Source organism: Arachis ipaensis, chromosome B04 (genome assembly GCF_000816755.2).
Source record: "Arachis ipaensis cultivar K30076 chromosome B04, Araip1.1, whole genome shotgun sequence".
Taxonomy (NCBI): Eukaryota; Viridiplantae; Streptophyta; class Magnoliopsida; order Fabales; family Fabaceae; genus Arachis; species Arachis ipaensis.
Genome location: NC_029788.2, coordinates 97,124,880 through 97,139,797, shown reverse-complemented (window position 1 = coordinate 97,139,797; position 14,918 = coordinate 97,124,880). Strand labels below are relative to the sequence as shown.

Genomic DNA, 14,918 nt, shown 5'->3' with positions numbered 1-14,918 from the left:
GTGAGACCCCCAACAACGCCGGCGCGGCTCACTCATTCCTCCCTGTCGCGCTCGTCTCTTCTCCCTTAGCTCAGCTCGAGAACGGGATAGATCTATGGTGTGACGGTGGCACGGTGACGCGGGCAACGTGAGCTCGCAGCAGCACCCAGGCACGACAGCGACGGCGCAGGCTCTCTCTTCTCCATAGCACAGTGGCGGCGATGATTTTGACAGCAGGTTGATGGCGTCACAGGATGCTTCGGCGGCGGCAAATCGGTGGCGACGTGGTGGTGCGACGGTGAGGAGGCTTGGCGACGGTGACCCTGGCAGCATGGACTGCAGCGGCGGCACGACACAGTGAGCTTCCCTCCTCCTCTCCTCTGCCGCAACTCAGCCCCCCTCTCTCTTTCTGCTTTTGTTCCTTTCTTTCATGGAAAAAGGGAAAACCGTGTTTGTGTGTTGCTGCTGCTGCTGGGTTTTTTCGGGGAAAGGGTAGCTAGGTTAGGGTTTTCCCAATTTGGGAATTAGGGTTTAGGTGAAATTAGGTTTAAAGGTAATTTTGTAATTTCAAATAAAAATAGAGATAGTATAGTAATTAGAAATAAATTTCAATCCAACAATAATAATATATAAAATACTATTTGTTCATCCATTTCACAAATTATTCTCAATAAAATAGTCAAATCCAATAATTAGAAATAATAAAATTAATTTCTCTATTTTCCAAATAGCAGTATTAACATATTAAAAATATTAATTATTTAGTCCAAATCATATAAAATTATTATTATTTTATAACTACCAACTTTATCATTTAAATATAGAAAATAATTCAATAATTATAAAATTATATAAAATTCTAATTTAAATAGCCAAACCTCATTACTTTTGTAAATCCCGCTAAAATCGGTAAAGAATTAGTCAATAATTTGAACTTTAATTAGGAAAATTAAAAATGCAAAACTAATATCAAAATAGGATAGATCTCGTCAAAACAAAAATTTTGACACCAATTTCAAAGAATTTGGCCTAAGACTGGGCCGAACCGGCCGAACTGGTCGAACCGGGACCGTATTGTGCCCAAGCCCAACTTAATTCCCTTAATCAAATGAACACAGCTCATTCTTCTCCCCCATTTGGCCTGAAAAACACGTTGGGAGGTAGCATGAAGGGTGAGAGCATGTAGCACTTCCAAAACCCTCACTCAAATTTGATTTCTCAATAACTTTTGATCCAGAGCTCCGATTGACAAACCGTTTGCGACCATGTGTTCACCACGACGAGATCTACGAAACCCATGGAACAATTTAGTAGGTAAATCATTACTTTCCTCTCAGCCATCTTCCCCCAATTTCAAAAATTCATGAACAATTATGTTGAAAATTATTCAATTTTAGCGTTCTAGATTCGATTTAGCTTGCGGAGCTTATTAGACTTGAGTTGCTACGCATATGGGTATGGTAAGGATACTCTAACCCTAGCTTAATCTTGTATTTATAATGGGAAAACTAAAATTAGAACATGTATATGTATTAGGTGTAGATTAAGTGGGTATATATGCATTGGAATTGAATTGGAAGTACTTGGAGGCTTATTGGTGGTCAAGGCTTGTTTTAGGCTGTTTTGATTGAGCTTGGAGGGGCTGTCTTTTGCTTGTGAGGCTGCCTTGGGTGGAATAACGTGATCGGCCAAGGTATGGTTTAGGTTTCGTGCGTTTAACATGTATGGTTTTGTGAAAACTTAGGCTAGAGCACTATAGGATAAGTTGAAATAGATAAATGAGTTAAATGTTTAGTATTTGTGATGTTGATGAATAAATTAATATGGTGCATGTATTGAGTAATTGATATTGGGAGTTAAAATGTATGTATGTATACATGCTAATATGATGGTGTTGAATGAAGGGTTTATGATTGTGGTAAAGTAATGGTATGGTTAAGATAGTGAATGATGTTTATTTGGATTGGCTGGTATTATTATGATGAATAATGTTGTGCTAATGGTTGAGGATTTCCATGATGATGATAAAATGTGGAATTGGATTAGTGGGTTGGTTGTGAACAAAATGTGTAAAGTTGGGGAAATATAATAGGATTGAGCTAAGGATGCAAAATGGTTGTATGATGGTGAAGGGTAAATTATGTTGATGATTTTGAGATGTTGAGCATGAATGTGACTGGTCTTTAAAAGGGGAATGTGAGTTTTGGTAAAAATGGGATTTGGTATATTTTGGCAAAAAGTGAATTTTTATGAACTTTGGTCATCCATAGCTTACTCCACAAATTTTGGATGAAGAGGAGATTTCTTCTAAATTGAAGAAGGTTTTAAAAGCTTGAAAATGATATAAAGTTTGCGAAAAACCGAATTTTGTAGAGGAAGTTATAGACGCCGGAAAATTGGTGCGAAAAACTGAATTTTTGTAAGTTGCAGCAGAACCAGGTTTTCTGATGTGTGCCTACACACAAAGCCGTGCGCACGCACCCAATAGAAGTGAAAATCCACTTGTGCATACGCACGCCTCTGTGCACATGCACACATGGTATTTTCTATAAAGTGTGCGTACGCACGCCCCCGTGCGCACGCACGTGCCAAGATGGGCCTTCTGTTGGTGGCACTAGCACAGGCGAGGCACTTGCATACCCAGTGATGTGTGCGCACGCACGTACTCGTGCGCACGCACACGTTCTACTTTCTTGTTGAGCTGTGCGCACGCACAGGTGTGTGCGTACGCACATGCCCTGTTTTCCAGCACCTTTGTTTTTCAGTTTTAAACATGATTTTAAACTCTAAAACCCCTAATTTTGTCCTGTTAATCCTAGAATCTACTAGTAAGCTTAGTAAATAGCAGAAGTTAGGATTTTAAGGTAACTTAGGAATGAAGAAAGAGGTAAATGTGATGAGTTATGTGAAAGGGAAGTGGTTACTAAATGAAGTAATGATGCCATGGCTTGATAAATGACTAAACAATGATTATGAACATTAAATGGTTTATGAATGGTGATATCTGAGATACAAGTTTCTCTGGGTAACAGAACCGTGGCTCATCACCATGTGTTCCAGGTTGAATCTCGATACTCTGTTGACCCTACGTCGTAAGGGTGACTGGGCACGTATAAATTCCCAGGTATGGATAGCCCCCATTGAGTGATTTATGAATGAATGTTTGAATGATGAATGATTATGTAATCTATGCATAGACTCATGGGGATGCGCGACGGAGGACAGTCTAAGGTTTTCAGACTTGTCGGGTTGGCTGGATAACCGATAGATGGGCCCCATCAGGCATAGGATAGGCATGCATCATGTGCATTTGTTTATTTTGATTGCTATGCATTACCTGGGTTTGCCTAACTGTATGTATACAACTTGCTACCTGCTATACTTACTACTTGCACTATCTGCCTATTACTTGTGCGTGAATTTGTCTGGTTGCTTATCTTTGCTAAAGTATGGATGACGGGGGAACGGAGGAAGGGTGAGATAGTTTGATGTTAGGTTAGGTTTAAGATTGAGTGAGTTTAGGCAGGTTTAGTATACCTACCCCTATTTATGGCTTCTGTTTAGAAACTAAGTTTTACAATTGTATGACGGAGTTCTAGGATTGCCTCTGGCATTCCCAGGACCTTACTTATTATACGCATGGCACTTTTACCATGCTGAGAACCTCCAGTTCTCATTCCATACTGTGTTGTTGTTTTCAGATGCAGGTCGAGAGGCTCCTCGCTAGGTGTATGGATTTCCTGAAGCGGAGTAGTCTGGGATATTTTGGATTTTCTGTTTACTTATATATGTATATATATACTTAGCTTGCTCTCCAAGATACTTGATTATTTTGTTTCTCCTAGAGGTTGCAGGAGAGTTAGGGATTTGTTTCTGTATTTTGGGATATATATATATATATATTCTCCGGCCAGCCTTGGCTTCGTAGGTTGGGTCAGGAGCTAGTTTCACTGTATTTTTGGCACTCTTGTTACTCTTTTACTTTTCCTACCCTCAACTCTTAAGTTTCTTAGCACTTAAGTAATTCTATTTTCTCGAGCATTGCACTTTTTATCTTGCGATTTTGTTTTACCCACTTTTCAAGGCTCCTAATTTTTTATCTTCTTTCTACTATTATAAGTATGTATTTTATTTTAGAGGTCGTAGCGCCTCGCCACCTCTGTTTTACATCCTAGGTGTAAAGCTTCACGTGGTAGGGTGTTACAACTTTCGAATTTCTAAAACTTTAAGTTGTAAATAGGAAAATAATCAATAATTATAGAGTTTGGATAAAAATCTTAATTTATTTTAAATTCAATTAATTAAAACTTCCTTTAATTATCTTCAATAAAATAATTTATGAAAATAAAACTGTAAATAAATATATGATTTAAAATTAGTTCATAATAAGACTTTTCAAAAGTTTTGGGTCTTACAATTTCAGCTATATACTTATTCATATTTTAAAAGCTGCATAATTGTATTCATATTTTCAGCTCTTCTACTCTGTGGACAATGGCTAGTTTCCATAATTTGTCTTACAATTTTGCTTATCTACCCATCTATATTATGAAAAACAACCTTATCGGTCAAATTAATGTTATTTATTTGTGCTCAAAATGAATGTCACTAAATTTTTACAGGTTACACTGGTATTTCAATTAATAATAATATTATTTGTCCCTGTTAACTTAGTTTTGTTCATGCAAAAATTCGGATTTGGATCCTCTAAAGTTTGAATTTCACTTTAGAGAGTAAAGTGTGATCTTCTACCCTTGAATAGTTTCTCTTTCATATTTATTATTGGTCCCACCTATGAAATCAATGGTGAGAGATCACACTTTACTCTCTAAAGTGAAATTTAAACTTTAGAGGATACAAATCCAAAAATTCAATATGAAAACTAGTTTATAGAGTGGACTTCTACCTTGTAATGCATACTTAAGCATATCAAAACAAAACAAAACAAAACAACTAAATAGAATATTTTACCAAATCCAAATTCCAAAATGAAACCAATGGAAAAAATGCTTATAATTAATACTAATTAAAATAGAATATCTACCAAATATTAATTAAATAAAACATAATAAACAAACCATCCTTTAACTTGTCCTTATGGCAGTTGTAGAAGACATTCCAAAACCTCGTGACTTTTCTTTCATACTTCTTTGCAACCAGTATCAAAATTTAAAATTATAAACCAAAATCGCAAATGACAAGCAGGTCCCATTGGTGCCCTCTCCACCATATTGCAATGTTTACAGCATCATCCCATGTCTGCCTAGTACTCTGCATCTTGTAGCTGCATAAGATATGACAATACATTTGTCAAAGAAAATCAAGCACATTATATTGATAACTTTACAACAAGTTTTTCATTGAAATAGCTATTACACACAAAATTCATCAAATGTTTAAGCGCTTGAGGCAGCTGTAGCCAAAATAAAGCTTCCGAAAATTTCCCAAATATTGTAGCTATAAAAGCAAACCTACAAAATTTGCAAAGAGAGAAGCAGAAAAAAAAGAAGTTAACGTAATTGGAAGCATGGCAAAAAACTTAGCGCTAACTCAATTGAACTGAAAGAATTCCCAGCCAACTCCAACACCTACATAACAATGAATCCATTGTTAAATTTCCAATTTGAGATTCCACCAACAATAATTAAATTCCAAGCCTTAAAATTGCCATCATTTAGTGATTAAAGTGGAGGTAGATAAATATATCATAATAATGAAACATTGTAGTGATTTTACAAGACCAGAATTAATTAAGTAGTAATTTCTCATCAAAGAAGAAAAAATTGCAGAACCAAAATTTCTCATCAACTTTAGCCATAACAAAAATAGAACAGAGCAAGGAGCCTACCTGTGATGCACCATGGCGGAGCAGAGCAGATCAGCACCCAGCCAAGAGCCAAGAAGACATTGAGAGCAAAAGGCAACGAGAAAATTGGAAATGAGAAGACCAAAAATCAGAAGCTTCAAATGCGAGCAGTGATGAACAGATGATGATGAAAACAGAGAGGAACCCAACGGTGAGGCGAGGCGAGTAGCGATGAACACGATGGAAATGCCAATAGCGACACCAGCAATGAGGAACACAGGCAATGACGAGGAAATCGAATAGAGAAGAGTAAATCGCAAGTAGTGACAAGGAACGTAAAGGGAAAAGAATAAATCGCACATCAATCAAAATTCAAAGTGGTTGGGGTTAGGGTTTCTAATTGAACACGGTTGGAGTAGTTTTGTTATTTCAACAATTCAACCAAATTAAATCACTAGTAAGTAAAATTTGAGAGAAATTTTTGTCATGCCTAAGAGACTTGAGAAGAAGATATAAATAACACCATGGCGAAGCAAAGAGAATATTTCAGAATGGCATGAGCCAAAGATCGAACATGGGGGAGGAGAGCAGAACACGATGCGAGAAGAAGCACATGACACGAGTATAGCAGAACGTGATGCGAGTAGAGCACGACGTGAGCAGAGCAGTGAAGAACACCCCAACGGCGAGAGAGAAAAACGCAAAACGCGAGTCAATGTCGTGAAATTGGGGAAATTGAGCTAGGGTTGGGGTTAGGATTTTGATTCTAAAATGGTAGGATTTGAGTTCTGTTTCTAAGTAATAGACTAATAGTAGTGAGGAAGGTGATGAAACAATTATTGCTCGTGTTTCCTTTCTTATTTTTGGTTTAGAAGGGAAAGTAAGTTCTAATAAAATATTTGGAAGGAACTAAAATTTTGATGAAAAAGATTTAAGCAATGCTTACCACGAGAAGTTTATTATATATTTAAAAGCAACTCTTATAAAAACTAATATAGGAATATTATAAATGTTGTTTGTTTAATTTACTAAAGCAACATTTTTTATATGTTCTTTAAATCGAACAAAGAAACACTTATTAACAAAGAGTTTTAATAGCCTTATTTTTTTGCAAAAAGTTTTAAGTGTTGCTTTTGACTATTTTAAACATCATTTTTAAAGTGTTATTTATAGTATATGTTGCAATAGCTCAAAAATGTCGTAGTGATGGCATTATATGACTTAAGCAGCAACATTCATTAACAATCAACAATTATCAAACATAATAAGTAGTTCAAACCTACTATACTAAATTGAACCTATCTTAACAACCTAAATCCACTAAAACTAGAAAATTGAGTGTAACTAAATTAAACTGACTAACTACAATGGTTCGCATATAAAAGACTTAAAATAGTACTCATGCCGAAGTTTCATTAGGCCAAATCGTCATCTGTATGATGGGAAGTGGTGGAAGAGTCTACTCTGATGAAGCAGATGGACGAGTTCCTGGTTACGGGGGTGGTGCAGCAGTAGAAGCCACATAGTTGGGGTTAGGGACCATGATGAACAACTGCTCTTGCGCATCCATTGCCTGTGACATCACAGGGGTAGTTGGAATAGAGAGGGATGACTGAGAAGTCCTAGGGGTAGCAGTAGAACCCCTCCCTCTACCACGACCATGAGGTCGACCCGTGACACCTCTACCTCTCGTCATGTCTGCAAAGAGCATATAACTAAATACTAGTCACGAATACAATGTGATAGCAAAGATGAAATTCATAGATACTTTAAATCACATAAAACAACAAATACAACACAAATCATGTGTACATTTATGTTGTTTGCAAAGAGCTGCCCAATTAACACAAATTCTCTCACAGTTATATTATTTGCAATAAATTTTGACATAACATCCCCTAAATTTTGAGATAACCTTGACAATCAAAACAAACTTTATAGAGAATCATTCATATATTGAAATTAAAAAATAGCAACAAAACATCAAATTTTAAGAATTCCAACATAGAATTCAAACATATTATTTCAAAAGCAAGTATTGATTTTAATAATTGAACTAAAATTTTATTAAGAGCTCTTTGAACCAACACTACAAGAAACATTATAATTATCGACGCCAAAAATCGACGGCCATATTTTCCGTCGATATTTTTCGACGGCTTGTCGTCGATAAAACGAAAAAGAAATTATTAAAAATAAAATATTAAAATCGACGACCATGTCGTCTATTATTTTTGTAACTTTCTAATACCTTTTTTTATCGTCATACTATCGACAGAGTGGTGGGTAAAAATTATTCTTTCAAAAAATCGACTGAAAGATCGTCTATTTTAATAATTATAATATTGACAGCTTTTGTCGTCGATAAATTTAGACGAAGATCTCTTCTTTAAATCAAACGGGTGCTGTAGATTTATTATATAAAATAGACGGTTAGTATATCGATTTTTGATCTATCTAAAATCGACTAGACTTCCGTTGATTTTTAGCAAAAGAAATTGCAACCGTTTTTACTTCCCGCGTCCCTCGTTTCATAAAGAAATGTGCTTTACACTTTTACTTCTCCATTTCACCCACCTTCTCTCTCTGCTTCCGTCCCACCATCTTCGCTCCGCTGCCATTGCACATTCGTGGATCCACTACCTCGGCGCCCGTCGTTGCTCCGCTGTCGTAGCGCCGGTCGTCGCTCCGCTGCCCCTGCTTGTCGCTCCGCTGCCCCCGCTCGTCGCTCTGCTGCTCCCGTGCATGTCGTCACTCCATCGCACTCGCGCCGCTGTTGCTCCGTAATTGACGGCAAGGCGGTGGCGCAGAATATCATATCTGAAATCGCGGAGGAAGTGCGTGCCCTCTCTCAAAATTATGGAAAGGTACTCAATCCCGATCCCAATTCCAACTAACCTAATCAAAATTGTTAAAGCTGTCCTCAGATTCAATTTAATTTAGCATTAAATAAATAAATGAAGCAGGTACCACTGTATCGAAAGAGGTGCATTTGATCTTGGCTTGCATTTGATTTGATCTCTATCATTCCTTCAGAACTTGTTAGAAAGCTGTCACCTGCACCTCTGCAGACTTATGGCCTGTTCAACATGCTCCGTCTATGGCGTCTTTGAAGAGTTAGTGCATTGTTTTCAAGGTAAGAAGAAGAGCTTTACATTAAAATGCAATGTATATTTGGTTAATAATAGATATTATGCTTTTTTTCAGGTTGGAAAAGGACAAAAGCTATAACTATTTTTGGGTTCGATGTGCCAAACTTATGTGTGTAAGTTTTATAGTAATTCATACTTTGTTGCTTAATGAAGATGATTTGGATTTGTATATAGTAATTCATTGTTTTTTTTACCCAATATAATGTCATTTCCTCTAAAGATTTCAGTGCTCTTAATGTTTTGGCTGAGAAATTTAGATAGCTGTGTGTATGTATGGTGGCATGCATGATCTAATAACTATTTGCTGTTAATAGATTAACTGATATGGCACTCAATTATAAAAATTTGTTATCTTGCATTTCTTCTGGAAAATTAATTGTCCTTATCCGATGTATTGAGAATATTATGAATTGTTCTGTGTAATGTTTATGTCTAAGTAAAGGAGCTCTGCTCTGAGTAAAATGAGACTCAACTTATAGTTATCCATTATGAATGACAATAGCTCCAAGAAGTTTTACATCTTCAATGATTCTATCTTTACAATTACCTGCATTTTTTATGATATATTTAAATGGTTTTTGTAGGGAGTTTAAACAGTCACAAATCAGTTTCTCTAGTCCAAATGGCAGGATTAGGCTTCGGAGCCATTTTCTCTTTATGGAATACATTCAACTAAGAATGCTGATCCCTTTCATCTAATGTGCCACATCTTTGCATCAAGCCCCAGGATATTTATGGAGCTTGGCATCTATCCAATTGTTATTGCCAGATATATGATGCACTTCTTGGCAAGATCTCAGCATCCTGCAACAGTGTAAGTACTTTTAGCCAGTTTTGCATCATGAGCACATTTATCTTCTAGACATGTTTCACTTTTACCATGCTACTGATTTCTTGCATTATGACTAATGAGTATTTTCTAACCTTTTCCCATGCAGAAATGCATGTTAGATGATTCTGGAAATCATTATTACAATTGTTCAAGCCTTTGGCGCTATCAAATATAGACTGTATGGCCAACTCAGATGGGTGGATAGTCTCTTTGTAATGGGTCAACTTTCATTTGGAGGAATAACTGTTATATACCTTAATCAATATTTTTAGAAAGGATATAGTTTCATTAGTTCTGAAATCCCACCGTTCATCTTTTCTATTTTTATACTTTTTCTTAAACAAAATAAGCATAGGGCATATCTAAATAGCTATAGAGTGAAATCTAACAAGTCTTGTTAATATTTAGTGAGTATTTGTTGTTTATAAGTGGAGTCTGCGTATGTTCTCTATCTTATTTTCCAATGTAGAATTATTGTTGCATGTGTAAAATTCTCTTGAATATGTTTTTAGCTTCCTTAGAATATTTATTGTTTATAATTGATTTTTATTATACAATAATATTTGTTATAGTCGCTAGACTGATTGATAATCAATTTTCATAGACTTATTTAACTTACTGCTACAAGAGCATTGAAGAAAAGAAACAAGAACACAACAATGATCTTAAGTTGTTTTGTCCTGAGCTACTACTAACACCACTAATTAGCATGATCTCTAGACTGCAGTCTTCTTTATAGTTTTATTGAAGTACTTTAGATCTTCATTTGAACAAAATCTTAGGTCTGTCAATTTTAAAATTGTTGCATTCCTTAAGTTGTGCTAGTAAACAATTTTGCATGTGGTAATGTATAAAGATTGAAGTAAATTGTTGAAGCCTTCTGAATTGTTGCATTCCTTAAGTTGTGCTAGTAAACAATTTTGCATGTGGTAATGTATAAAGATTGAAGTAAATTGTTGAAGCCTTCTGAATTGTTGCATTCCTTAAGTTGTGCTAGTAAACAATTTTGCATGTGGTAATGTATAAAGATTGAAGTAAATTGTTGAAGCCTTCTGAATTGTTGCATTCCTTAAGTTGTGCTAGTAAACAATTGCATTCCTTAACTCATTATCTAATATTTAGTATAAATTTTATTTTTATATTTAAAATTTTATTTGTTTTATCATCTAATATTTTATATAAATTTTATTTCTATATTTAAAAATTTATTTACATTAATTGTTTACTATTTTTCAAATAGAAAAAAATTAAAACATATAACTATTAAAATCGACGGCAGATTTGTTGCTTTTTAAATTTAAAATAAACAAAAAAAAACAAAATATAGACAAAGAATTTGTCGATATCTAAATAATTAAATCGACGGCAATTGTGTCGATTTTATTGAATCAAATATCGACGGCAACGTTGTCGATTTTATTAAGCACATTATAGACAAAAATATTGTCGATTTTATTGAATTAAATATCGACGGAAATGGCGTCGATTTTATATAATAATATCGACGGCAACATTGTCGATTTTAGTAAGAAGCTAAAATCCTCAAACTCGTATTATCGACGGAAACACTGTCGATTTTATTAAATTATTATCGACGGCTAGGCAAGCCGTCGATTTTATTACAATTTTGAAAATCGACAAGCTTAATAGCGACCACCTTCGTCGTCTATTTTGCTGTCGAATTTTAATATTATCGACGGCTTAGCCGTCGATTTGGCCGTCGATTTTAACGATGTTTCTTGTAGTGCAATTTTACAAAAATCAGCAGTATGTATATTTTAATCATAAAAATCAGTAACAATCAACATATTATTAATTAGAACTTCAAACTAAAGGATGTAATCAACAACTAATCTACCTAACATCCTATATTCTAAATCAACACAGAAAATAATAGAGTTTAAATAATGAGAGTTAGAAAGTGGGTGCTACCTAGAGGGAGAAGCAACGGTTCGGCGGCACATCGGCAGAAGCGGCGGTGGCACAGTGGCAGAATTGGCGGTGGGCTGCCGAAGAGAATGTGGAGAGAAAGATGAGATGGTGTAGACAGAGAGAGTGGGAAGCAAGAGGGTAGAGAGAGAGAGCGCAATTTGAAATGGGGAGAAAAGGGTTGGCGGTTCGAATTTAGGCCACCATTACCGTCGGATTTACCGACGAAAAAATCTGTCGGTAAAACTTTGCGTGTGACCAAAATGTAATGTTTCACTAATCCAGGTTACCGTCAGATTTATCACCTGTAAATCTGACGGTAAATGGAGCGCAAATGTTTTACCTTTTCCCTCCATTTATTACCTTCAGTGTTACCATTAGAAAAGAAAATCCGATGGTAAAATTTGTTTCCGATGAATTTATTATTGAATTTGTTGGTAAATCTGCTGGTAAAACCACCACTGCTCTCCACTGATAAATCCAACAGTATTAAGCATTTTTCTTGTAGTGCAACCAGTGATGGAGTTTTCTGTGGAGGTTGGTGACATAGGTGGTGGTGGTTCTAGACATTCGAATTTTGTCCATGATGACTCACCTCTTGTACCACCACCTCTGCAATGTGCTAGTCCAGTGAATATAAGAGAGAGAGAAGAGGCTAGAAATTGTAAAAGTGACATCCAAAAAGCTCCGTTTGTACTTATCTCGTTTATAATGTAAACGATTTAATGATATACGTATTTCGTTTATACTATAAACAAGACAAACGTTGTTACACAACACATGTATGCACCCATAATACGTTCATCGATGTATGTATCTTATCTCGTTTATAAGATTAAATTTCTTTGGATAATAGTTTCCAATTCCTCTACCAACAGCAAAGAAATTTAGTCCTTGAAGATGAATCGGATGGCTCTCCAGCATAATCAAACCGGTATCTTACAATACAAGTTCGAACGTCGCGTTAGATTTCAGCCTATAGAGTGTAGCCCTATCTGTAGTCCCCAAGTTCGATGGTGGATTCCTGGAGTAGTTAAATTCAATAAGAGGGTTGGCAGGAAAATCAGTTGTGAAAATGCCAGACATCGAAGTAATGTGCTTGAAGTAGCACAATGGTTAGCATGACAAAAGAGAGTGATCAATGATTATTGGTACTTGCACATGGTACCTTTTTGAATTAATGCTTCCGAGAGAATTGATGAATTTGTTGGCAACTTGAGCTGCATTTTGTAAAGGTGGAGTGGTGATAACTGTTGGGTGGCGCCCAGAGTAGTGCCGACATAGTGTAATTTTGCTGTAGCAGTCGTGTTGTCCATGACTACCAGTGGAAAATCATTGAAAAAGGAAGCTACTATTTTGTATTGTTGAGAATAAGTAGTATGACCACAATCTAATTAATCATGTGCTAAATGATTTATTATTGTTATTATATGTATTATTCAATTAAAGGGTTAATATAATAAGGTCCCTGATTAAATTTAGATATTTATCATTGTGATAGTAATCATAATATCGAGAGATAAATCTTTTATAATTTAATCTAAACTGTTCTTGGTCATAGGACTATTAAAAGGACCTTAATAATCCGGAAAGATCAATTAGGGGTGGTAGTGGGGCGGATGGGGACGGCTTTTTGCCCTACCCAAACCCGCCCCACCGTCCTTTTACTCAGGTACTACCTGCCCCATCACTACCTACGGGTACTCGCCCCACCCCTACCCGTCCCTATAAAAATTAAATAACATTTTAATTTTTATATATTTATATATAAATTAAGACAAAAACTAAGAAATCATAGATAAATTAAAATAAAAACATAAAATTTATACAATGTCATTAGCTCAAATAACTTGAAATTAAAAAAAGCTAGTGTTAGATCACTACAAATTTAACACCATAATAAAGAAATTATAATATTAGATATAAAAGAGTCTTCAATCCTTATTCTTGATCACTTTCTACATCTTTATCATCATTAAAAATTTACAAATCAAGATTTAAAGCTAAAAATTAAAAGAGATAACAATTAATAAATTAATTGGTACTATGCAAGTAATATATGATTACAATAAATAGCATATTAGTCTTCCTAACATAAGTTGCAACAAATAATAACATAGCATGCCACTATAAAAGACTAAACAAAGCATATGAAACTAGATTTAATTGATGAGTTGTCAATATATATAGTACTATAAATTATAAGCATTCGATCATTCAAGCACATGAGGGGTAAATGTAAACTAGAGGGAAAAAATAATTAGGTGCTATTATAGTATAAAACTTTAAATTATTAGAATGAATAATATCCAAGACTCATTTGTCAATAATAATTCATAGACATGATTAGGGAGTGAGTTAAGATTATTGTTAGAATATATAACAGCTATGCATAATTCTTCACATCCATTGGTTTTTGGATTATACCTTTTTCATTATTTCTCAATTTTTTTCCTTCTCTTTTTGAGTTTAAATATTCATTCTCATTCGACTTTTTCTTCCTATGATGTATATCATTCTAGCTTTCATATATGACAATGAATGTTGCAAACTTCTACTAACATGACCCAACTAAACAGAACAACCTGACCCATCAATATCAAATAGTGGAAAATTATAGTATGGATCTTCCTAGGTTGCAGTTACAGTTACTGAGTTTTAGTTCCAGAGTTATAGTTGCAGATTCACAATGGGAGAGAGTGAGAAAGAGGAACTTACAGATCCAGTGATTTGCAGAAATGTCCATGGACCCAAAGCAATGGTGACAGACTAACGGCGACGGTGACAGGCTCACAGCGAAAGATGGAGGACGGTGGCGAAGCTCTACTCTCAGACAGAGGACAACGGTAAAGCTCTGCTCTCGGATGGAGGATAGGGGCTAAAATATGTGCACTCAGATGGAGGATGGCGCTGAAGTTATGCTCTCAGACAAAAGATGGAGGTGAAGCCCTTCTCTCAGAAGGAGAATGACGGCACCCGACGGGTTTGGAGAAGAAGAAGCTCGATGCTCTATTGCTCTCAGCCTCAGCCTCTCACTTGTCACTACTCTCACTCACTGGTCATTGGAGAAGAAGTTAAGGTTTCAATTTTGAATCTGGAAGAATGAAAGTGAAACCCTAGGCACAATCACAAAATTACTTTATATATTTTTTATATTTAATAATTTTTACATATTTATATTAAATATTTTATTTTATATTATAATATATAATATATACTC

General features: G+C 35.4%; 2 long non-coding RNA genes across 2 annotated transcripts; one reads left to right on the top strand and one right to left on the bottom strand.

Moving 5' to 3' along the window:
- LOC110270715 lies at nt 5,496-5,882 on the bottom strand. The gene is made up of 2 exons (XR_002360358.1): nt 5,828-5,882; nt 5,496-5,567 (listed from the first exon to the last, which is right to left on the bottom strand). It is a non-coding gene; the product is annotated as an uncharacterized LOC110270715 (long non-coding RNA).
- On the top strand, nt 8,194-10,165 carry LOC107637892. Its single transcript, XR_001619601.2, has 5 exons — nt 8,194-8,652; nt 8,752-8,921; nt 8,993-9,050; nt 9,522-9,751; nt 9,876-10,165. It is a non-coding gene; the product is annotated as an uncharacterized LOC107637892 (long non-coding RNA).